The 23,063-nt window shown below is 51.3% G+C and overlaps 1 protein-coding gene across 1 annotated transcript in view; it reads left to right on the forward strand.

The window, feature by feature from the left end:
• The window catches only part of RALGPS1 (Ral GEF with PH domain and SH3 binding motif 1), a 229,692-nt gene that overhangs the window by 167,454 nt on the left and 39,175 nt on the right, over positions 1–23,063 (forward strand). The window lies entirely within an intron of this gene.

A 23,063-nucleotide genomic window follows, 5' to 3' on the forward strand; every position in this document is an offset into this window, starting at 1 on the left:
CCCCCACCCCTGGGGCTGCCTGGGTTTCGTGGTGCAGCCTCTGGTCTTGTGAGCCGTCCTAGGATTGATTCTTCAGTCCTTCTTCCTTTTGAAAGTGGTTTCAGGTGAATTTCTGTCACCAGCAACCCAAAGCGTTCTGGCTTATCTATCTTTTTCTCCGCTTTCGTTCACTTAAGAAATAGTTACTGAGAGCCTGTGGTGTAGCAGATACTGGGCTGACACTGGGGAGATGGCTGTAAGCAGAGAAGACGTGGGCCCCGACCTTGGGGACTCACAGCCCAGTTAGGGCAGGTGTTGAATAATCAAGAAGTAGAGGTGAAGGAATCTGGCAGAGGTGGCTTTGAATCCCACTCTGTCATTTGCTGGCCAGGTGACCTTGGCCAAGGTTCATTTAGCTGAGCCCAGAGTGGGCGGGCCTCTGCCGCAGCGTGGGCGTGATGACGAGAACCCCTTCAGGGGGCCGGGTGAGGACTGCGCGGATGATAACGCGCAGTGCCCGACGCTCACTCGGCACGCAGCTCGTCGTTAATGCGCTAGTGTCGCCAAGCCTGGTGGGTGGGCGGCACTTGCCCTGACCAGAGTTTTATAAAAAGGCTCAAACCTATTCTGAACTCTTCACGTTCTTGTTCTGGTCCCAGCAGAGATGAGAATTCCGTGTTCGGGTCTCACAGGATCCCGCAGGATCCCGCAGGATCCCACAGGAAAAGAGGGGATCCCACGGGACCGCTGCGTCCCCCCTCCCTGTACTCTGCTCCCATGGCACGGCCCCCGCATCTCAGCTGTCTGTCCTTACAAGGGATGGAAGACGATCCTTCCTGGAGAGACGCGTCCAGACCTCGGGGCCAGTGGTGCCTTGTCTGGGCTTGCCGTGCCTCAGAGGAAGATTTGGCCAGAAGGTGGGTCACGCTGTCCTCTGCTGACATGCAGCAGACCTGGCAAGGGTCGATGAGCCACCCTGTGTCCCGTCCCCAGGAGGCTGCTGGTGTGGCCTGTGGCTGGGAGACCTTTCCAGACCTGCCATTCCTCGGTCGCTCTGACGAGGGAGGCCCCAGGAGGTCGCGACTGCCAGGACCACAGCGGACTGGCCCGTCTACGCCACCCCGCCCATGCCACCCAGTTCACTCCTTCTCGGCGGCTGCATAAACGCCCTTGAACCCAACCCACCGTGCCCGGCGGTGTCGGCCACAGGCGCCTCAGTGGACAGGACCAGTAATAGAGACCCGTGGGAGTATGAGTGCCCAATGGCCAGTGGCGTGAGCCGTCGGGGGGCCAGAGCCCAGAGAATCTGCCCCAGGACACGTGTGAGCGGCGGGTGCATCAGCAGGGCGAGGGCGAGGCGGAGGAGAAGCAGAGCCAGCCTCAGCAGGGGCCGGGGCGGGGGGCGCGCGCTCTGGGATCTTAACCCCAGTCGCCTCTCCTCGGGGTGCCACCTGCCCTCCCTGTGTGTCTCGTATGGGTGTGGAACGGCTGTGACAATGCAGTGTTTCCCCAAACCTCAGGTGCCGGTAACTGTCTTCACTTTACTTTCTTTCTTCCTTTCTCTTTATCTATTGTATTCACGTCCGTGATCCTGAGGGTTTGATGTACTATAGCTTCTCTAATACACCCTAAAATAGATACAAAAATCCATCCCCAGACCACCCACGATTCAGCGAAGTGTGTCCACACTTTGGGAAACACAGAGATGACAAGTGTTGTTGAACTTGGCACATGGTGAGCTCCGAACATGGGTCAGCTTTTATATTATTATGATTGTTATTATCGTTGCCATTATCACGTCATTGAGCCCGTAGGAGGAAGGGAGCGGGGAGCTCGGCTGTCTGGTGGCTGCCAGCCCTTCTCCGCCCCAGGAGGCCTGTCCTTTTCCTTCTCCTGCTTTTCTTCCCACCTTCAGAGTTGGCTTCGGGGTGCCCCAGCAGAGGAGTGCCTGACTGACGGGGTCAGATGCGCGGGCTGCGTCGTCCGTCCCTTCCCAGACCCGGGAGCCAGCCGGGCACCTGTGTGAAGCGATAGCTCTGACTACATGTGGTCAAGAAGGGCCTGGACAGGGCGGACCTGGGAGGGCAGCAAGGCCTGTGCCAGCCCCTGCCCACTTCCGGGGCCCTCACGGGAGGCATCTGAGGTGCCCAGCCTCAGTACCTAACTTGGGTTGGGACCTTTTCCACTTCCACTGAAGAATAAGTCCCTAGGGGCCTTCAGCCAGCGGAACAGCATGCGGTCGGCTTGTCCAGATGAGTGTGTTTATGCGAAGGACACACCTCAGTCCTGGGAGTGCTTATTTTACAGCCGTGGGATTACAGGCAGTTAAGTTAGTTTTCTCTTTATGCTTTTATCTTTTTTCCTAGGATGAACATAAATTCCCTTTAATCAGAAAAGATATGTTGTTTTAAACCTTAACAAACACAGTGTAGACCGGGAGACAGTAAAGATGCCCAGATAAGCATGCGGGCAGCCAGGGAGCCAGTTGCCCGGGGAGCCGAGGGAAGGGTGGGTGGAGAGAGATGAGGGGCAGAGCAGGAAGCCGAGGTCATTCATTCAGGAGGCAGGGTGCCCGCAGGGAGGGACAGCTGGGCACGGGGGCGGTGGGCAGCTGCTGGGGGAAAACCAGCCGCCAGAGGGAATGGGAGGGGCGGGACTGCGGAGGGGGCTGGGGCCTTGCCAGGGCTGGAGGGTGGGGGTTTGCAGCGTTGGGCGAGTGCCTCCAGCAGCACTGGGAAGCCTGTGCAGAGGTGGGGGATGCCTCCTGAGATCATGCAGAGATGGGGCTTCGCTGGCCTGTCCCTGGCCGAGGAGAGGAGCCAGGGTTCGAGGGTATGAGTGAGATTGGGGTCCAGGCGATCAATCCCACAGAAGTACATAAACCCTGACAGAGTAAAAAAAAAAGAGGGAAGAGGTGAACTCGAGCTTGAGAATTTCTGCCAAAATGAAATTCCTACTTACTCAACCTTCAAGTATTTTGTGAGTTTCGGAGATCCTCCAGCCTGCAGGGACAGAGCTGCCTCCCTGCCTGGCTACCTCGCTTCCCTTGCTCAGAAGCCACCCTTGGGTGTTTCCAGCTCTGGCACGCTCTGTGCCAACCAGCAGCCTGACCGCTGCCAGAGAACTGCTTGCGATCTCAGGCTAGTGGGTCCCAGACTTCAGCGTCATGGGCAAGAGGAACTTCAGAAAGAAAGTTTGGGGACTCTCACAAGGCTGCCAACTTTTTCTTCTTTTAATGGCAGATGAGGAGAATATAAACGATCATCATTAATTCACCATCAGTGTAAGCAGAGCATAATCTCAGAATAAAGGGTATTTTTTTTCCCGAGTAAGGACAGCAGGCATCCTTTTGCTGACACTGTTTTTTTTAAAGTTTTAAATGTAATCTTTATTTAAAATGTTTTGAATACAGAAAATTACAACAGAAAATTTTATTGCATGTTTTTACCTTATATGTAAATGCATCTCTGGTATGAATTTGTCACTTTGGAGTATGTATTCGACAGCTCGTTCCAGAACTTGGTGTTTCTCACAGTTGTCTGTGAAAATCCAGCTTCACGTATGTCTGCTGATGAAAATGGGCACAACACCCTAAGAGCCAGCTGGTCCGTTTGGAACATTCTGGGTGGACCGGCCTCCCGCCTTTTCTCCTGTCCTCTCCCCAGGCTCTCGGAAGTGAGGTTTTGCGCCAGCAAAGGCTGCGGGGCTCTTGAGACTGCCCAGCGGTGACAAATGCCCAGGGCTCAGTTCAGGAGGCCCGGTCAGCTTTCAGGGAGCAGGGGACACATCTAAGAGGGCTCAGGGGCCGATTCGTCCTTCCAGACCCGCCCATGTACCGGTTGAGGGAAACCCTGGTCTTTGGCTCCGCGAGCAGGACTGGTATCCGATGGACCAGCCTGCGTCACCCTACACCGTGAGTGGCATGTGAGCCCGGCCACACCACAGAGGGCCCGGAACGCCAGGCTGCATGGTCCAGTCTAACGGCGTGGGTGAAGGCCAATGGGGCAGGGACTCTGGGGGCCATGGGAGGGACGTCACGTCTGGAGGGAAGCGGAAGCGGGAGCTGGTGGAGGAGCTGGTGGAGGAGCACCAGGGAGCCTCTCGGTGGCTCCGGTGAGGCCTCCAGGCCCTCAGGACTGCCTTGGGGGAGGGGCTGCCGGCTCCTTTCTCCTGGTTGAAGGCAAGACCCTGGGGGTCACTGGCGGCTCACCTGAGTTTCCCGTGCCCCTCACAGTGGCGGTAACCAGTTAAATGACCAGGAAGAGGACCGACGTGAGAGTTCCTGGTGTTTGGGGAGGAAACCACCTTCTTTGGGGGCTCGTCGGCTATTTATTTATATTTACAAATATATACACACACGTACACACACATACATTTGTTGCTACTTCGATGAGAAACTTAAATCTGACGCTCGATATCACTGATTAGAATACAGTTTTATCTTAAAGATTAATACATACTTTTTAAAAAGGCACAAACGACTGTGTGACACGGCTGGACATTTTTTTAAGCGCCTAAACTCCCGCCAGTCCAGCACTTAATGTTCCCACATCTTCATTTCCATGTTTTTGTCACGAGGTTTATTTTCCTTTTCTTCGCTATTTCCCTGCTGTTCGACATGAGAACGTTTCCAGTTTCTGTTGTTTTCTTTCGTTTTTAATCTTCGCCTGTACCGCATTTTCCCTTCTTTTAAAATTATTTCCTCAGATTAAATTCCCAGGGGTGCGATTACTGAGTCAAGGATACCAGTATTTTTCTGGCTTTGGAATCCCTACAGCGCTCCAGAAAGGTCGTCCCAGCTTACGCTGCTGCCAGCCACGTATGGGCTCCCCGCTCACCACCGCCTCACTGACTTTCCGCGTCGGTCTTATTTTAAAGTGACTGATGTCACGGATTTTAAATGGCAGCTTTTATTAATTTACTTGCCTCTGCGCACGCCGTTTCTCTGCTCAGGGCCCCTGTACCCCCCTCCACGTCCCCGTGTGTGACACGATCGCTCTCTGCCCCCCGACGTGGAGCCCAAATGAATGAATGATTGTTAGGGCTGCACATTCTTCCTTGTTTAGTGTGGGAAGCACCTCAATAGATTTTAAGTGGAGAGATGTTTAAACTATAAATAGATTCGGTGACACCTCTTATTTGTTCAAGGTGGTCCCAGTAATGAATGCAGACTCTGTGCTTCTGGGAGTGTGTTTATGTCTCATTCGAATTCTGGAAGACATCAGAGTTAGAACCTTAGTGCATGATGTATAATTTAAGTCAGAGATGAAAGAGTCCTCATCCAACACAGCCCCTTCTTTCTAGACGTGCCTTGATCACCGAGGCGGAGGTCTCTGAGGCGGGCAGGACTCCTGGTTGGAGGATGTCGGAAGGAGACCTGAGCGCCAGCCCCTCAGGTCTTGCCGCGCCCTCTCCTCCTGGCACCCGGCGTGTCGGCCTTGAGAGCAGCGAAGGATGAGTCAGCCTGGGACTAGCCCCAGACCCCTCCCGGGCCCTTCACTCTGCCGTCATCTCCGGTGGCGGCCGAAGCCCCGGGCCCTCCGCCTCATCGCTCCCATGCCACCCCCTTCTCTCCTCTGTGCCCCACGCTCCCGTGACTGCGTGGGCTGAAAGCTAACCCCTCGGGCCCGATAACCCATGCTGTCCCTCTGGCTCTGAGCCTTGGCTGGCTCCCTCCAACAGTGCTTTCAACCCATCAGGTAATAATGACCGCACCCAACGCAGCCTCAGCTCCCAGGACCCTAGTCCGCGGCAGCCCCATGGGCAGTTAGCGTGCGAATGCGCGGACTCCGAGTGTCCCAGAGTAAGGACGCGCACGACGTGCGGCCCTCGTGATTTTAGATGGCACATGGGTAACCTCTCTTAGTTCGATAGCTGAGTATTTCTGTCAACGTTATTAGCACGTTAAATCCATGATTTCAGTTTAGAAATTTAAGTAAATGTAGTGACCCAGCAATTCCGCTCCCAGGTGTAGACCCGAAAGGATTGGAAATAGGTGTGTTCAACCAAACACTTGTACAGCAGCACTGTCACAATAGCTAAAGGGTGGAAACACCCCAAAGGTCCACCAACGGGTGAGTAGACAGACCAAAACATGGTGTATCCACTCAGTGGAATATTATTCACCCATGAAGAGGGACAAAGTCCTGGCACATGCTACAACACAGATGACCCCTAAAAACATTAGGCTAAGTCAGAGAAGCCAGGCACAAAAGGCCACGTAATCATGTGATTCCATTGACGTGAAACGTCCCGAGTCGGCGAATCCCTAGGGACAGGAAGTAGCTCGGCGTGAACGTACTAAATGTGACGAGCGACGGGAAATGTCACTAGCGATGGGTTTTATGTCACATGCACTTTACCACGGTGAAAAATGTGATACCATAGTACTGTGTTGGCAAAAACCACGAAGGCGACACATACACGAGTGACGATGAAGTGACATTACAGATCACAAAGCAAGCCGAGGACCAGAGCTGCAGGCCCTCCCCCCGGGACGTCCTGTTTCCTACTGGAATCCGCTTTGCTGGAGCGGGGACCAGCTCGCCCTGCGGTGTCTGCGCGGGGACAGCCCCCGCCTGACACTGAGGAAGGCACTTTGACCTCGCTGCAGCCCCACAGCAGCCTTCCGAGGTGCTCTTGTTCTCCCCATTTTATAGACAGGCACCCCAGGGCCCACGGCGCTGGTCTGTGGCGACCTGGGTCTCTTCACCCAGGGTTCCACGGAGGCCTCCCAGTTGGGTTGTCACCTACTAGTGACACCTGCTACGCTTAGTTCTCAAAAACCAGGCAGTCACTTTCCTAAACTCATTTATCAACTGCGGAGTCCCTCCCCCATGCCTTCCTTGCAGGGGTGAGTGGCCCATGGGACCAAGCCCCCCAGCTTTGTGACTCAGGCCGGCGAGGGCTGCAGGTCACAGTGGTACCTGGTGGGACAGCAAGTACCGGTTTGCTCTCAGGCAGGCTCGGGGTTCGCCTTTGCTCTGAGCGGTGGCCCTTCGACCACGAGGGAGCTTGGGGATCCAGGGATCTCTATAGGTGACCTGCTGATGCCGTCACAGGCATCATGATCTCCATTTAATGAGATTCGGGACCCAGCTCTGCCTCTTACCAGGTGTGTGACCTACCTCTCTGACCTTCATCTGTCCTCATCTAGAAAATATACGTAAGCGGCATCTCCTCAGATGGAAGACCATACTTCTCCTTTGTTCTTCTCGTTAGTTTTCGTTGAATGCTTATTTGCGAGGTGACTTGTTTCCCGTGTGACCCTTCTCTAGGCAGCAGGCACCACGGCAGCAGAGGCTTAGGGATCCCTGCAGTATTCCTCGCTTCTAGCACGTCAAGATAAACGTTTGTTGAATAAAAATCAATCAATCAATCAATGCCTGAAAAGCACTGAGCACAATGTTTGGCACATAGTAAGTGGTAATAGATGTTATTTGTCATTCGCGTCACAAATGTCACTACTACTGTTCCAGTTGATTATTAAAGCCTTTTTCATACAATAGCTCTGATTCTCACGGCAGCCTCGCAAGGTTGGAATTATGGAAAAATGGAAACCGAGACTCAGATAAATTAAATAATTTGCCCACGTCCCATAGAAACTGCTGACAGCAAAGCCCATGAGCTGTCACTACCCTAAATTCGTTGTCAGTCACTGCCAAACCCCGAGTCCCTTCATGGCAACTAGGACCGGCGCACTGCGCCATCAGACTCTGCTTTGCGAGCACCACGTCTTGGGAACAAAGAACGTCCTGTGGGAGGCTTGTCTAGGGCCACCTGGGGGAGCGGGTGTTCAGACCTGGCTTCCTTACCCATATGCTGCCCTGAGGAGTTGAAAGGCTGTCTGGGCCACTAGGCTTCCTCTCCCGCAAACAAGAGAGCTCTTTACAGCTCCAGCCATGGTTGAGGCCAGAGAGGAAGCAGGACCAGGGAGCGAGTTGTTCTCACGGTGGTCACGTCCTCATTCAGCCCTCGCTGTGGGTGTAACACGACATGAGGGGCTGGGAGCGGAGGGGGCAGTGGGGAGGAGCCGAAGATGCCACCGGGGTCCTTGTTTCTCTGTAGGCTGGGCCTGCCAGTTTTCTCTACTAATGCCATGTCACCCCGACCTTTACTGAGCAGTGACCTTGTTCTGCGGGATGTGCACACCTCAGCTCATTCTGTCTGACTTCCACACGAGGGACGCATCACTATTGCCTGCCCTCTGCTACAGAGGCCAAGACGCATGGTCAGAGGGGCAGAGGAACTATTCTGAGACCACTGAGAGCAAGTCAGTGACAGAGTTGGCCCTCCCGCCAGACCACCTGGCTCCAGAGCCATCACCCTAAATGGCACCAATGCGACTGGCTTCCAAGGCTGGCCTCAGAGGGCTTAATCCCTGGAGCAGCTGCTTGCTGCCCCAGAGGGCAGCGGCCCTCCTGCTCCCAGGCCCAGCCCATCCACACTGGTCGACACCGATGTCTTACTGTTAAAGCTGAAGAGTCTCAGAAGGCTGTGTCCTGAGGTTCATGGCCGGGGCAGTGCTGACACCAGGGTGGACGCCTCTTACTGGAGGAGGCATTTGGCTCCGAGGCCTTAGCTCAGAGATGCGGCCGAGCCGGGGCCCATGAGCCAGTTGGAGTGGAGTTTGGGCTTAAGTCAGACTTTCCTGCCTGAGCTCTTGGTAATCCACTTGGAACGAAGGCCTGCTCTGGCCCGGGGATGTTTCCACTCCACGGAGGGACATCTGCCTGCCCTGAGGGCGGGGCCTGTGACTTAGCCCATGAGGTCTGGACTAGGGATCTCGGAGGGCAGCGACCACAGGGCCCAGCTCCCGGCATGAGACCAAACGAAGAGGTTCGTGACCGAAAGGCAGTCCCTGCAGCCCGCCCATCCAGGGCCGGGATGTCCAAGGAGCGTGGTGTGGGGCCAGCCAGACCTCGATTCAAATCTTGGCTTCTCGGACTGCTAGCCAGCAGACCCTTTGGAAAGTCACCCTACCTCTATGAGTCTGTTTGTGCATCCGGACGGTGGGTTGATGATGCTTGAAGCCCTGTTGATAGATGAGCCGAGGAGATAGGTCCAAGGCCCAGAGCACAAGGTCTGGCTCAAGGTCACCCCACAAATGGTAGTGCCCCCACCCCAGCTCCGCAGGCTTCGACTCTCCACGTGCAGCCCTGCGAGGCGGGGCCTCACCACGGGTCGGAGCCCAGACTCCAGAGAGACCCACGGCGCCGTCTCAGCGCGGCCTCTCACGCGCTGCGTGATCTCGGACAAACAACCCAGCGTCTCAGAGCCTCACTTCTCTCTTCTGTAAAACGAGGCCTCTGTGCGGTTGTGCAGGTGCAGCTCTCAGCCCACGGCCTGGCACACAGTAGGAGCTCCGTGGCGGTGGGCTCGGTGACCGGCACGCGCGTGCCCGGGGCCCCTGCTCTCCCCGCTGTGCTCAAGGCAGTTCTCTTGTATGGGGTCTGAGTCCCCAGGGGTCTTGCCGACAGGAAGATCCAGGCCAGATCCCCGTCAGGAAACCCTGATCGAGCGAGGGGAGCGAGCCTCAGCCGGAGCAGCACCCAAGTAGGACATTTGCAGATTATTCTTCCTCCACCATTGCCCCGAGGCGGACTGTCCACTTTAGCTGAGATGGGCTTTATCAGCCTCCAAATGGACCTTCTGATTGGGGTCCCTGGGCTCCCTCACCCCCACCCCACCCAGCCTCACGGTCGTCAGCCCCACTCAGTGCGGCCCCTCCATGGCCGAGCGCAGGCTCCCACTTCCAGGGTGCCCCGCGCTCAGGGAGTTGGCAGGAAGCACCCTCGCCCCACACTGGACTTGACAGAAATGCCTGTCCCTGTGCCGTCACAGCCGACTACCCGACGGCCTCTCCGCTGGGACCCGCGGAAGGGCGCTCATCGTCGGAGCTCGCTGGCGTCACCACGGCCATCATCGCCACCCGAGGGCTTGCTTTCTGAGCCAGCTGTTGGGGCCGTGCCTGCAGGAGAGGTGCTGGCGTCTCAGACAGCTGTCGCGGGGCTGCCGCTAGAGCCCGTGCCGTGTCCTGTGCGAGGTCGTAGCGCGTCCAGAAGTTGGCATCTTCCATGCCCCTCGGTCTGCAATGGCGGAACAACCCCGTAAATTTATACGGAAAAAATGTGCACCGATGAAATTTTACGGCATCCAAAATCACATATTGAGTCTCTGTGAGTCTTTATGTATGCTCAAGTACCATAATTACTAGGGGACAATATTTTTCTTAAAATATCACGGCAAGTGACAGATGCCCAGATGTTCACTAACATTTCACGAACAAACGGCCCTTCCTGCCTTCGAGAAGCCCCTTCTCCCACGGGCCGCGGTTGCCGTTATCCCCACCTCATGCTGGGGGAGTGTCAGGGTCAATGAGAGCGGAGAGAGAGGGGCTCCCACAACCCACTGGGTGGGGCGGGGTCACTTTTCTGTTTTATGGTGGGAGGGTGGGGAGTGCTTTTTGTTTTTTGCCTGGATCTTTGCAAGATTTTTTTTTTTTTTTTTTAATTAAGACATTGATCATTCAGACATTGATCCGGGAAGTGTGTGGGGATGGGTCTCTTTCCTGGGACACACAGCCCTTCTCGTCCCCTCGCACTCTCTCTTCCCTTGCCCTTGCCCTTGCCCTTGGCCCTGGGGGACACCTGCCGAGCTGGCCTTTCACGTCAACAACGATTGGAGTTTCCAAAGCACCGCCTTCGCTGCGTTATTTTCTTATCCCTCCGCGTTTTGACTTTCCTTATATTCTTTTTTTTTTTTCCTCTCACGCGTCTCTTTTTCTCTGTCATCATCTTGTGGTTCCAGCTCGGACCCTTCTCCCCTGTCACCGCCTCATTTTCTCATCGTGACCGAAAAGACAGCTTTGCCTTAAAACTTCCTTCTGCCTCCGGGGCAGGCTGTTGAGATGTGCTCTCCTGTCTCAGCCCCGTCTCCGTGCCATCCGGGCCCCGTCACTGGCCCACCTTTCCGTGTGCCCTTGCTGGCTTTCCTTTCCTCTGAGCGTTTCCTTGACCAAGATAAACCCTGTCGTCTTTGGGGTTTATCCACAGGCAGAGCGTTCGGGTTTCCCTCGGACACACTGCAGTTCTTCCTGGGAGTAACAGTCTGCACATGGATGCGAGGAGCTGGAGGGGAAAGAGCCGACTGGAACATTCCAGAGCCCCTCAGACCAGCTCCTGCTGGGCAGCGACCTAGACATTGACCCCAAGGTTTCTAGTTTGTGTAGCCCTGGGTCTCTGAGGCTGGGTACAGGCTCAAATTGTCTTTGTTTCAAGAGACAAAGTCTAAATTTGCTCAATGTCTGGCCTCTACATCCGCCTATAGTATATTGCATTTCTTCTTAGATTCTAGCAGTCTGTCTGTCCGTCGGTCTCAGACAGTGAGGTGGGTTTCAGCCATTTTTCTAGCCACAAAAATTTTAGTGATGAGTTGGCGAGGCTCCATGAGGGGCTGTCTAGACTCTTCTGAAAGGTTTCCAGGAACAGGCACAATATACTCCATCATCCTTAAAGTTTGTGTATTTTTTTTTTTTCAAGTAACTTCATTGAGTGCCCACGTTATCCAGATGCTAGTCCCTTTCAACTGAAGAAAGCAGTCGAATAACTCACCCAGGGGCGCCCTGGACAAATAAGTGACAACAGCAGGATTTGATCACAGATGTCTCAAGTTTTGATATCATTCCTCTTATGTATGTGTTGAGCTATGAGTAACTAATGTGACATAGTAGATAAGAGTGTGGGCCCCAGAGCCCAGCCACCTGGCTCAAACCCTGCCTCTGCTGTGCATCTGCTGAGCGACCTCAGGCAGGTTACCTGACATCTCTGGAGTTAAGCAGCTAAGGCAGGGAGAGCAGGTAATGAACCCCGTTTAAGTGTTAAAACACACGACTCACTGGTTTCTCTCACAAATGCCACTGATTCCTCTGGGATCACTCATTAGCATCTGAGGATAATTCTCCAGAGTATGCACTAGAGTATTATTATTATTATTTTTTAGCAGCTTCGTGCCCTTAACTATTTGTGTAATTGATGCCTCTTTTGAATGCCTCTGCCAGCCTGGACACCTCATGGGGTCAGGGGCCACGCTTGCCTGGTTCTCCTCTGTACACCTGTGCCTAGAATGTGGCAGGCGCTCCGTGAATATCTGCAGCACTGATGTCCTTTCAGGAAGATGGGGGACGGCACTGAGCGGGCTGGTCCCTAAGCGCATCGCCGTGTGCCCTTGCAGCTTCCTTCCCCCGCCAGTGACCTGCCACCTTCCTTCCTGTCCTGCTCCCTCACCATTTCTGACTGCTCAGCAGACGTGTTTCCCTGCCACTTTGCAGACGTGCCCCTGACGTATCCCGATGAGGGTAGCGTTGGCCCCGAAGCCTGCTGGGACCTGAGGGAGCCGTGAAGAAGGGAAGGAGCCAGGACTGAGTAAAGCTGGTGCCAACCAGCTAGAAGAGTGCGTCCCAAGGAGGTGGCCGGGGGTCAGGTTTTTTGAATCATTTCCCAAGGACGTTGAGTCTAGTGGGCAGGGGAGAGGCAGCCCAGAGAGGAGATGTGGGTGGGCCTTCCAGCCTGAAGCATGATCCCGGCCAGCGACCTCAGCTCTCCCCGACCCCACCTGCATCCCACCCAACAGGCACAATCCCGGGCCAGCGAGCGCCCCCTGCTGGTGGGGCCGAGTGGTGTCCTGCCCTGGTGAGGCCGTCACAGGCTTGGGGTGAGGAGCGGGTGGGGCCAGTAGCTCCCACGGGTGACCCAGACCACGGAGCAGCTTTGGAGAAGGCTGGCTGCATCCGGCTGCGCCCAGCGCCTCTGTACACAGTGTGTCCGGAGGAGAAGGAGGAGGTGCAGACAGAGGAGCCCCTGGTCCCCGAGAGCCAGTTTTCTACGAGCATCCTGCAGGGTCACTCATCCTGCCATCTCTGTTGGGCAAGGAAGGGAGAAATCAAAACACCGATGGGAAACCCACCAATAAATTAGTAGTCAGATGCCTTCTTCCTGCGAAGGGGCCCAAGGAGCCTCTCGTTTCATTTCTGCAAAATCAGAAAAGAACTTGCTTTCAGAAAGCGAACATCAGTTTGGACCTAGCTCACTCTCCGAAAATCTGTTGCTCGTTTTCCAGAGAATGCAGGGTTCGGTGGCCGAGGTTTAGGAATGTCGTATTTGGTTGCACGGTTTCCACTGAGTAATGACCGGATCTGACAGTTTTGCCTTTGCCTCTGTTATTTTTTGTTAGACTTAAGACTAGATGAAGCGTGGTCGCAGATACGTGAGCGTGGACTAGTGGGAGTGGAAAATACTTCGATGATGGAAGCAGCGGGCCGGCCGTGAGCTCACTCTCTGGCCAGGATCCTGGTGGCCTCAGACGTCCAGAGAGCCTTTCTGTGCACAGTAGCGAACCTCTGAGCCAGGGTTGGAAAGACAGGCGCGGGTGTTTTCCTTGGCACACGTGGGCAGCCTTGGTTCTTCCCGATGCGAGGCAGGTCTCTGAGGCTTTGCCTGGGAGAATCATCTTGCATTTCCTCTCAGTGACGTTAGCTACTCTGGAAGCGCTTTGTAACACTCAGGGAAATGTGAGCGTGTAACTGGGAGACAGCAGAACACAGGGTCGACCCTACCAGGGACTGTGGACTGGGGAGCCTGGCAGCCACGGCCACGCTGTTCTGCTGAGCAGCGGAATTTCAGGTGCCGAATTAAAGAGTCACGTGCGTGCATGGACAGGTTCCGCATCCTGTGGCCCTCCAATCATTTTCTGAGCCCCTCCGCCCAGAGCTGGTTAAGACACAGACAGCCCTTGCCCCCAGGGGTTGTCTGGTAAATGCTGTCTTCGAGGAAAGGGTACTGTGTGCTGAGTGCCCCGGAGGAGCCAGCTAACAACTGGAGGAGAAGAATAAGGTCCAGTGGGCGAGGGGAGGAAGTGCATCTGCCGGGCTCAGAGGCTCAAAGCAGAGGGCTCATCCGGGGCACCGCAGGGTGCCCTCACGGCCCTGGCATCTTGTAAGCAGAGAGTGGGAAGAGAGGCCAGAGATGCAGGCTTGAGGCCGAACCCAGAAGATCGCTGGGGGTGGAGAGTCATTGGGTCATTGTGTTGGCAAAGGCACAGTCTGGTTGGGTTTTAGAAAGATCGCAGGGTGCGGGATGGATTGGAGGTGGAGACCAAAGGCAGGGAGAGCAGTCAGGAGATAATGAAGTGTTAACAATGGCCTGGAGACGGTCGGTCGTGGCCTTTAAATCAAAACCTAAAGACCAGGTCTGCAACAGGAGCTAAGAATGTTTGGGAAATCATTTGCACAAAATATCCGCTCCCTTTTCCGTGCCCCCAGAGTGTTTGGGGATAGATGGGTGGGTGGAAGGAAGGAAGGAAGGAAGGAAGGAAGGAAGGAAGGAAGGAAGGAAGGAAGGAAGGAAGGATCTTACTCTTTTATATTTCTAAAAGTAATACATATTCATAGCCGAAGGCTGAAAAAAAACATAAAATTGTATAAAGCAGAAAATAACTGTAAAATTCTATCCCTAAAAATGGCAACCATTAACAGACTGGACAATACATTCTCATTCATTCTCTCTCTCTCTCTCTCTCTCTCTCTCGTATAACATCATACCTGATTTATTTTTTCACATAAAAGCATCATGAGTATCTTTTCATATCAGTTTTTAAAAACATTTTTTATCCTTTGATAAAATATATTTTATCATCTTCTTCCTCTGCTCGGAAATCATTTCTCTGTAAACCATGTATTTTTTTCACAATTACAAATTACAAACAATGGCGCAATGAATATTCCTTATTGATTTTGCCAATTTCTAAGAGTATTACTATAGGATACATTTCTACAAGTGGACTTACTGCAGATCCTGGAAAATACGTATTCAAAATTTTTGATAGCTACTGCCAAATTCTCCTCCCCAGAGTTTCTATCACTTTATACCCCCGTCGGCCTTGTATGGTATGGGAGTGGTATTTCTGCACACTCTTGTCAACACCAAATATTATCAACCTTTTTGACCTCCGCCAGTATAAGTGGGGAAAAAAAAAACAAACTTGTTTTAATTTGTACTTCCTTGATTATTAGTGAGGCTGGGGCATCTTTCACATCTTTATTGATCATCTTCTATACCATTATTTGCCTTTATTATTAGGAAGTCTTTATATATCAGAACTACTGACTGCCTTTAAATTGCAGATATTTTTCTCATTTTGACATTTGCCTTTCAATCTTGTGTAAGGTATTTGCATTGCTCGTGCAGTGTGTGAATCATCCCTTCATTGCTTAAGTTTCACCCAAAGTTGTCAAAAGAGTCTCCTATATTCTGGTGCTCTTTTTACTACTTAGATGTCAGTTCCTAATTCATCTGGAATTTATTCTGTTTTAAGGAATGAAGTAGATATCCGGCTTTATATTTTCCTCAATGGGTCATCATCTGTCCCAATGCCATTTATTGGAGGACGCACACTCTCCCTCTTGATTAAAAACGTCCCTCTGCCTTTCACTCAGTTTCCGCGCCCTCACGCGGGCTGCGAGGCTCCCTACTTCGTGTCGTCGGTCATTCGTCCAGTTCTCTAGCAGTGCCACGCTGCTTAGTGACCGGAGCTTCGTGGCACGTTGCATAGTAAGTCCCTTTCTTTGCTCTTCTTTTCAAACATGTTTCATTTTCATTTATTTACTCTTCTGGGTGAACTTTGAAGTCAATTATAGGAATTTTATACAGGAATTAGGACAAGCCCCGTCTGTCATTTCTCTTTTCGGCAAGGTTCTGTTTTCATTCCAAATGAAGTTCGGAATCGATTTTAGAATCATGTGAAATTCATATATTAGGCAATAATGGACACCCTTGTAATGCTGAGTCTTCCCACCTAGAAATAGTATACATTTCCTCATTTACTTATGTATTCTTCCATATCCTTATAATTTTTTTACATTATTTTTATCTTAAGTACCAGTGCTACATTCTCATTGTGACAATTAAATACAGGGAGTTATAGAGAAAGGGATCATATTTATATGACTTGTGCTTTATTTCAGTAGAGTCTTCAAAGAAGAATTAATGAGCACAGATGTGCATATTTAATTCTAATAAATGTTATATAATTTTTCTATTAAATACGTTTTATTCCTATAGATCTTACACATTTCTTTTTAAGTTTACTCCCACGGTTTTAATAATTTTGTTTTTACTGTACATGTCCTTTTTTTCCCCTTTTCTAGCTGATGATTGCTGATATAGAAGAATGCTATTGATTTATATATATATATATACTTTGAACTTAACTCTGTTATTTCGTGCTGATAGTTTTTCAGTTGACTATCTTAGATTATCTAATTACATATTAAAATAACTAATTCTAATTATATAACTAATATAACTAATTCTATCTATATTACGTACGTCTTTAATATTTACAACGCATTTCTTTGTCTTGTCTTGTCTTGTCTCATCGCCTTGTGCATCCAGAACAGTATTAGATGACAGCATCATAGCAGATTTTCTTGTTCGTAATAATAGGATTTTCATATTAAGAACATTGTTTTGACTTTTCTAACGTGCATCTTTTACCACATGAGGAAATCCGTCCCTAGCTCAGTGCTTTATCGATATTGGGTATTAAAATTATTAATGACTTTTCAGCACCTCTCAAGATCATTTGTTGAACTATCACTGTACTCCTGTAATAAACCGATTTGCTTTATTAATCTTTAATATACTACTGGTTCAGGTTGCTAATATTATTTTAAAACACTGGTGAGTTTTATTTACTAATATGTTTGGAACCTGTGGATCTTTATTTATTAATGAGATTGGTCTCTTTTGGATGCCATTTCTGTCAGATTTAGGTATAATGGTTATGCTAGAGTCATAAAAAGAGCTGCAGATATTTCTGACTTTTTCTGTTCTCTGGGGCAGTGTAAATAGCACTGGTTTTTCTCTTAAGGTTTATGGATGGGTTCCATAAAACCATTTGGATATTGTACTTTCTAATTAGAGCATCTTTCTCTATTTATTAATATTTTATTTTTATTGGTAACTTGAAGGTTTTTGCCTCTTCTTGAGACAAGTTTGGGAAGATAGATATCCCTAGTAATCACCCATTTCATCTAGATTCTCAAACATGTTGGCATAAAAATTATACATTCCACTATTTTAACGCCTCCTCCATATTTGGCATCATATTCTCCCTCTCATCCCTAGCATTGGACCTCTGTGTTTTTTTCCTCTTTTCTCCATCATAAATACCAAACGATTGTCTACTTTGTTGACTTTTTCAAAGGACCAACTTGCTTTTTTAAAATTTGTTTCTGCTTTGATATTTTCAATTGTTTTCTCCTACCTTCTTTTACTTTGTTTTATTGTTTTTCTAGTTCTCTATAATGAACACTAAGTTCATTTCTTTTTTTTTTAATCTTTCTTAATTATTAATATAAACATTCGAAGCTGTGGAGGAGTTATGTGACTGACTGTATCCTATATGTAGAAATTTTAATTTCTTCTTTCATCTCTGAATTATTTGGGGTGTATTTTTCTTTCCCAAGTGGTTCATTTTTAAAATTCGTTTTCATCCCCGGGGCAGAGGAGGAAGTGGAACCACTCTAGACCTACCAAAACCACATGGATTATGAGTGTGGGAGGTACAGTTTCTCCCAAAGGAAGAGCGAGGGCTGTTTCCAAAAGAATTGGGAGCGGATGTCAGGCAGATGGAAGTGCCAGTTCTCTATTGTCAACAGCGCTGTCGAAGGATTAAATGAGGTAGGACATGTAATTCACTTAGCACAGTGTCCAGCACAAAACTATCCAAATAATAGTAATCAGATTAATGCCACCCCCTCATGCCTTTTCTGCACTGACGGTCAGAATCCAGGCATGTGCCATCTGGCCCCCGAAGCTCTCTAGGAGAAAATCTGCAAACCGTAGGTTACCCCATTGCACCTGTAGATTCCCAGGGAATCGCCGTGGCCTGAGGGGATCTGTGGTTATGTCCTCATTTTACCTTGGGGAGCCATGAGGAGATCTGAGTCCCCTGGACCCCGGGTTCTGGGCAGGCTGTGGGACTTCTGCCCACGTGCCTTTGTGATTCATGAGCCTCCACACCATGCGATAAATGAGGCCATGTGCTCTTCCAAGAAACATGGGCTCTGACCACCTGACATGTGACCGTCTGGGCCTGCCCCCTTTCTGCAGACCTGGGAAACATCTGTCTCCATGTCAGTAAACTTCCAGCACATTTCATATGAGGAACATTCTTTAAATGAGGGTTTTTTTTTCTTTCTGCAGTCCATGTTTCGCATGATCGATATTAATTAGCGGGCACTAATTAATACTCCCAGTCTTCTGCATCTTGACAGGGGGCCTGAGCCGCACGCTGCGACTTCTTCCTGCAGTAGATAGAATTACTTCATGCTCTCTTAAAAAAAAAAAAAAAGGGGAAAAAAAAAAACCTGACGAGCTGCTGCTCTGTTATTTCATTTGGAATTTATCAGGACAGTTTATGTGATCGAACCACACGAGTATAGTTCTGGGCGCCAGCACTCCCCATTTCTGAAATTTGAAAGTGATCTTTTCAAGGCAGAGCAGGAGAACATGGAAAAAAGTCTTTCATCTCAAACTTTAAGAGGGAGAGCGAGAGAGAATGGAAAGCCTAAGATGGAAATGTGGCATATTTTCCTGCCGTGGACGTTTTTTTCCCCTCAACACAGCAGAATTTTCCTTATTAAACAGATAGCTGTGTGAGTAAAACCAAAACCAGACTCGGGATGGAAGCGGGAAGGGCGGCCATGGGGGAAACAAGAGAGCAGTGAGTTTCGGGGCTTGCGGCGAAGCCCGGTGCCAGCCACGGCTTTGGCCCGGGGAGTGCCCGGCTGCAGGCGGACTCCGCTCCGTGCAGCTTGGTGTCCCCCAGCTGAAGAGAAGGTGTCTGTTCAGGAGAGCGCCTCCTTTGTCAACCCGGCACTCCCTCCTCGGGCCGGGGTGTCTTGTGGACAGACCCCGGTGGGGGGCCTGGATGCGCTGTCAGGAAGAGGGTTTGGCCGCACGCCCCCTGGGGCCGAGACCAGCCCAACGCAGAGGGCATGTACAGCAGAGCGGGCTGAGGGCCTCTCACTCCCGGCCCTGGGGCTCTCTGTCCCACCATGGAGGGCTGGTTGGCACTTCTGTTGCAGCCACCGCAGTGACACCAGGCCCTGTGTGGGGCACGGAAGGAGAGAGCAGAGCAGAAGCGTGGCTGGGTAGCTGTTCGTCTCAGAGGAGGGCCAGCGCACGGGCGGGCAAGCCACGTGGCAGGTGCTGGCTGCCAGCAGCAGCCCTGGAGGATAGCTGGCCACAGCTGGGGTCCTCACGCCCCGGCTCCGTGGCTGGGACCCTCGTCCCTGTGCCAGCCAGGGGCTCCCAGCCCTCAGCGCTCGGCATCGCTCTCCGTCCTAAACCTTTGGAGTCAGACAGGCCTGAATTCAAGTCCCGACTCCCCCATCTGCAAGCGGTGTGATCGTGGACCAGTCACTGCTCCTCCCTGAGTTCCCGTTTCCTAATCCGTGGAATGGGGAAGTGGAAGTACCTAGATGCCATGACACAGGCGAGGCCAGCTTTTCTGTCACAGCAAGTGGCTGTTACTACTACGGTTGTTTCCTCCAACGCATCTGGACTTCCCAGTCTAGCCCCAGTCCCTGGCAGTGCTCGGCCCCATGGCAGCCAGGGCCAGCAGCTGGGCTAATTACTGTCCATCTTAACAAGGCCAATAACACAGTGTCATCTGCTGCAGTAACTCCGTATAAATAGGAAAGGAGCCGAGATGTCCCAGCTGTGCCGTCCCAACCCAGACGGAAGCTCCCAGCAGTGGCCTGTCTGAGGTGGGTGGCCACCACGTGGTCGGCATCTGGGCGCCATCCAGGGTTATGGCAAACCCAGCCAATGCGTCCCTCCCATGGGCTGCTCCAAGTGGGGCCTCGCCATGGAGCCAGGCTCAGGGTCAGCTTAGCTTCTTGGGCATCTCAATGGTCCAGGCCCTGGGCCAGGAGACTCCTCACGACCACCGTCATGACCCTCAATCACAGTCCAGGAAACTGAGGCCCTGGGAGGAGGAACAGTTTGCCTGAGGCCACCCAGCTGGTAAATGGCGGAGCCAGGGTGCCAAGCCTCCTGGCTCCAAGCCCCACACTCGCCCCCTCTCACCACAGCTGCCTGTCACGTGGCAGAGTTGGCAGGGCCCCCAGGCCTGGGTGGGCCCGCCGAGGATGGGACCTGGACAGATGTGCCGTGACGGGTTCCAGGGAGGCCGAGGGAGGAGGTGGAAGATGTATCAAGGGACGGCGAGCCTTTTGGAGAGCGTCGATCCCAAAGGAGAAAGCAGACAGGGAGAGTCGTAGCCCGGATGCTCCCGGGTCCGTTCATCTTGCCTCACCAGCTGCCAGGCACCAGAGAGGACTGGCCGGGGCAATAGAAGGGCCAACAATACGGCAGCCTGGATGGACCTGTGTTCAGATCCCGCCTCTGTCATCTCCCAGCCACGTGGCCTCAAATAAGCGATGCGACTCTCTCGGCTTCAGTTCCTTCTCTGAAAAGTAGGGATAACACCTCCTTGATAGCAGTGGTGTTGTTATGAGTCAATAACCTGGGCAAAGCTCTTAGCTTAGGACCCAGCACATAGTAGGTGCTCAGTTTTATTATCGTTATCAACACCTGATTCTCAGCTACAAAATGAGAGGAATAATGTACTTCCTAAAGTTATCGTATGGATTCAATAAAATATGCTTTCGTGCATGCTTTTATTCTGTCAGCTAAGGTTCACCAAGCGGCTCCTGCGGGCTCTGTTCCAGCCACTGGGGACTGAGATCGTGGAGAGAGACACACTTCCTACGTGGAGGGACTTTACGTCTGATGGGGAAATCAGACATTAAATGCATGAGTGATACAAATTGGTATATAACTGCCATTGTGGTGAGTTCTGTGCATGCGGCTTAGCACAGCATTGGCACAGTACGAGTGGGAGGTGGCTATTTTTATGATATCATTACAGTTTCGGCTTTTAAACATTTCCAGTTATGGGCTAATAATACCGAAGCAGTTTCCCTGGATTTGTGCAGTATTAACTGTGGAAAGATTTGCTGCTTTTGGAGTTTTTATTGTGGGAGTGAAGGGCTGTTTATAGGGCAGTTCTGCCCTATAAACAGGAGCCGCTGAGGGTCAAGGTCTCCCTGGGTCCCTGGGACGTCCTCTCTGGTCCTAGCGAGCAGACAGGTGTCGGAGTCTGCATGTTTTGTGGAGGTAGATGATGAACACACTAAGGCTGGAATCTGCTCTTAGGAAGTAGTGAGCTCCCCGTGCCCCCAGGGTGTAAGCGGGGGGCGAGCGGGGCGGAGGAAATGGTGCGCCAGCCCCTTCGTGGGCGAGCTCCTCCTGACCTCTGTATGCGGAACCAAGGACCTGCGAGGAGCAGACGGGCCAGCACCGGCCCTCGCAGGGCGGCGTGGGGCGAGGCGTCCATGCTGAGAAACGGCTGTTCCCTGAGTGTTTCCGATGGCCAGTGAGTGGGTGGGTGGGAACACGGGCGCGGGAGCCAGGCCGCCCTGGGTTCACATCCTACGCACTCGCTGCGATGCCTCGGGCGGGTTTCTCAGTCACTCCAAGCTTCGGTTTTGTCTCTAACCCTTGTGGGGTCGGTGGGAGGGTCACAGGCGCTAAGGAGGCTAAGCTGCCGCCTCGTCCTTTTCCCTCATCCTGCTCCCGGGCCGAGCATTCAGCCTGCCCCTCAGAGGCAGCTGGGTTCAAATCTGCACCAGGTTCGCATCTGAGACGAAGCTGCCTCTCGCCCCTCGTCCCGTCACCTCACGCCCGGCGCTCGCGGGTCGAAGCCGTGATGGGATGGTCGGGACGGCCACTGCCGGCACCTTGGGGAGGTAACCGCGTTGCATTTTTAAGAGGGGAGAGGGAAAACAAACTCTGGGGAAAGAATAAATCCGTGGGTTTCAACCTACCAAGCTTGGAGCTTCTGATACAGAGGAAATTATTTCTAATTATTGAAATTTTGGAAACACAATGCCACACTAGAAAGAACGGAAGTGGAAGCGGCTCCTTTGAGAAGTGCTAGCATATGTTTCTGTGATTTAATGGCTTCCTGTAACAATGCGTAGCTATTTTAAAAGCAGATGAGTGACTCATGGTATCCAGCAGCGGCCGCAGTCTATTGTGATGGCGGCAGCGAGTTCTCTGGAGAGGCAGGTTTGAGCTCGACCCCCGTCGCCATCCTTTGCCAGCTATGTGACGTGGAGCTACTTACACGTCCCTTCTACACTTCGTCTTCCTCTCTGTAACACGGCTTGTTGCAAGGACAAAGAACGTTAACGAATGTCTAAGTCAGCGCGGTGCTTGTCCATCCATGCAAAACCCCCACAACTTTTGTATTAATCCTTAGTAGTTTCACAGGATACTTTTTAAGCTATAAATTTTCCTCTGATGACCACTTTAGCCTGATCTCATAAATTTTGACATGTAGTGTTCTTATTGTTATTGTCTCGGAATAGACTTTTTCTTTTAAATTTTTTTTTGTTTTTTCTTTGACCTGAAAGTTGCTTGTATGTGTACGCACGTGTGCGTGTTTTGAAATGGTTGGATTGGACTTCTTTCCATGTTGTTAAATCCTAGATGTGATGTAAGGTCAAAGAATGTGGCTAATATGACATTGACTTTTTGAAACTTACTGAGGTTTTCTTTACAGTCTAGTGTATAATCAATTTTTGTAAGCATTTCATAAAGAATTATATTTTCATTTATATAATACCAAGTTTGTTAATTTTGTTACTCAAATACTGTATTTATATATGCACACGTATTCACTTATCTGTGTATATGTGAATGTTTTGTGAATGTTTTGTATGTACACACACATGCACAGACAAATTCTAGAAGAGACATACCAAAGCCTCCCTCTATGGTTATGGCTTTGCTGAATGCCCTTTTCATTTCTGGCAGTTTTGATTTGTATATTTTGACGCAATGTTGCTCTGTATGTAGAAATTTGTTATCAATTGAGCTCAAGTCAACTGTGCTTTTCATTAATATCAATCATTCCTCTTTGCCTTGTTCAATGTTTTTTGCCTTGCATTT

This window comes from Pteropus alecto, unplaced genomic scaffold (genome assembly GCF_000325575.1).
Source record: "Pteropus alecto unplaced genomic scaffold, ASM32557v1 scaffold67, whole genome shotgun sequence".
Classification (NCBI taxonomy): Eukaryota; Metazoa; Chordata; class Mammalia; order Chiroptera; family Pteropodidae; genus Pteropus; species Pteropus alecto.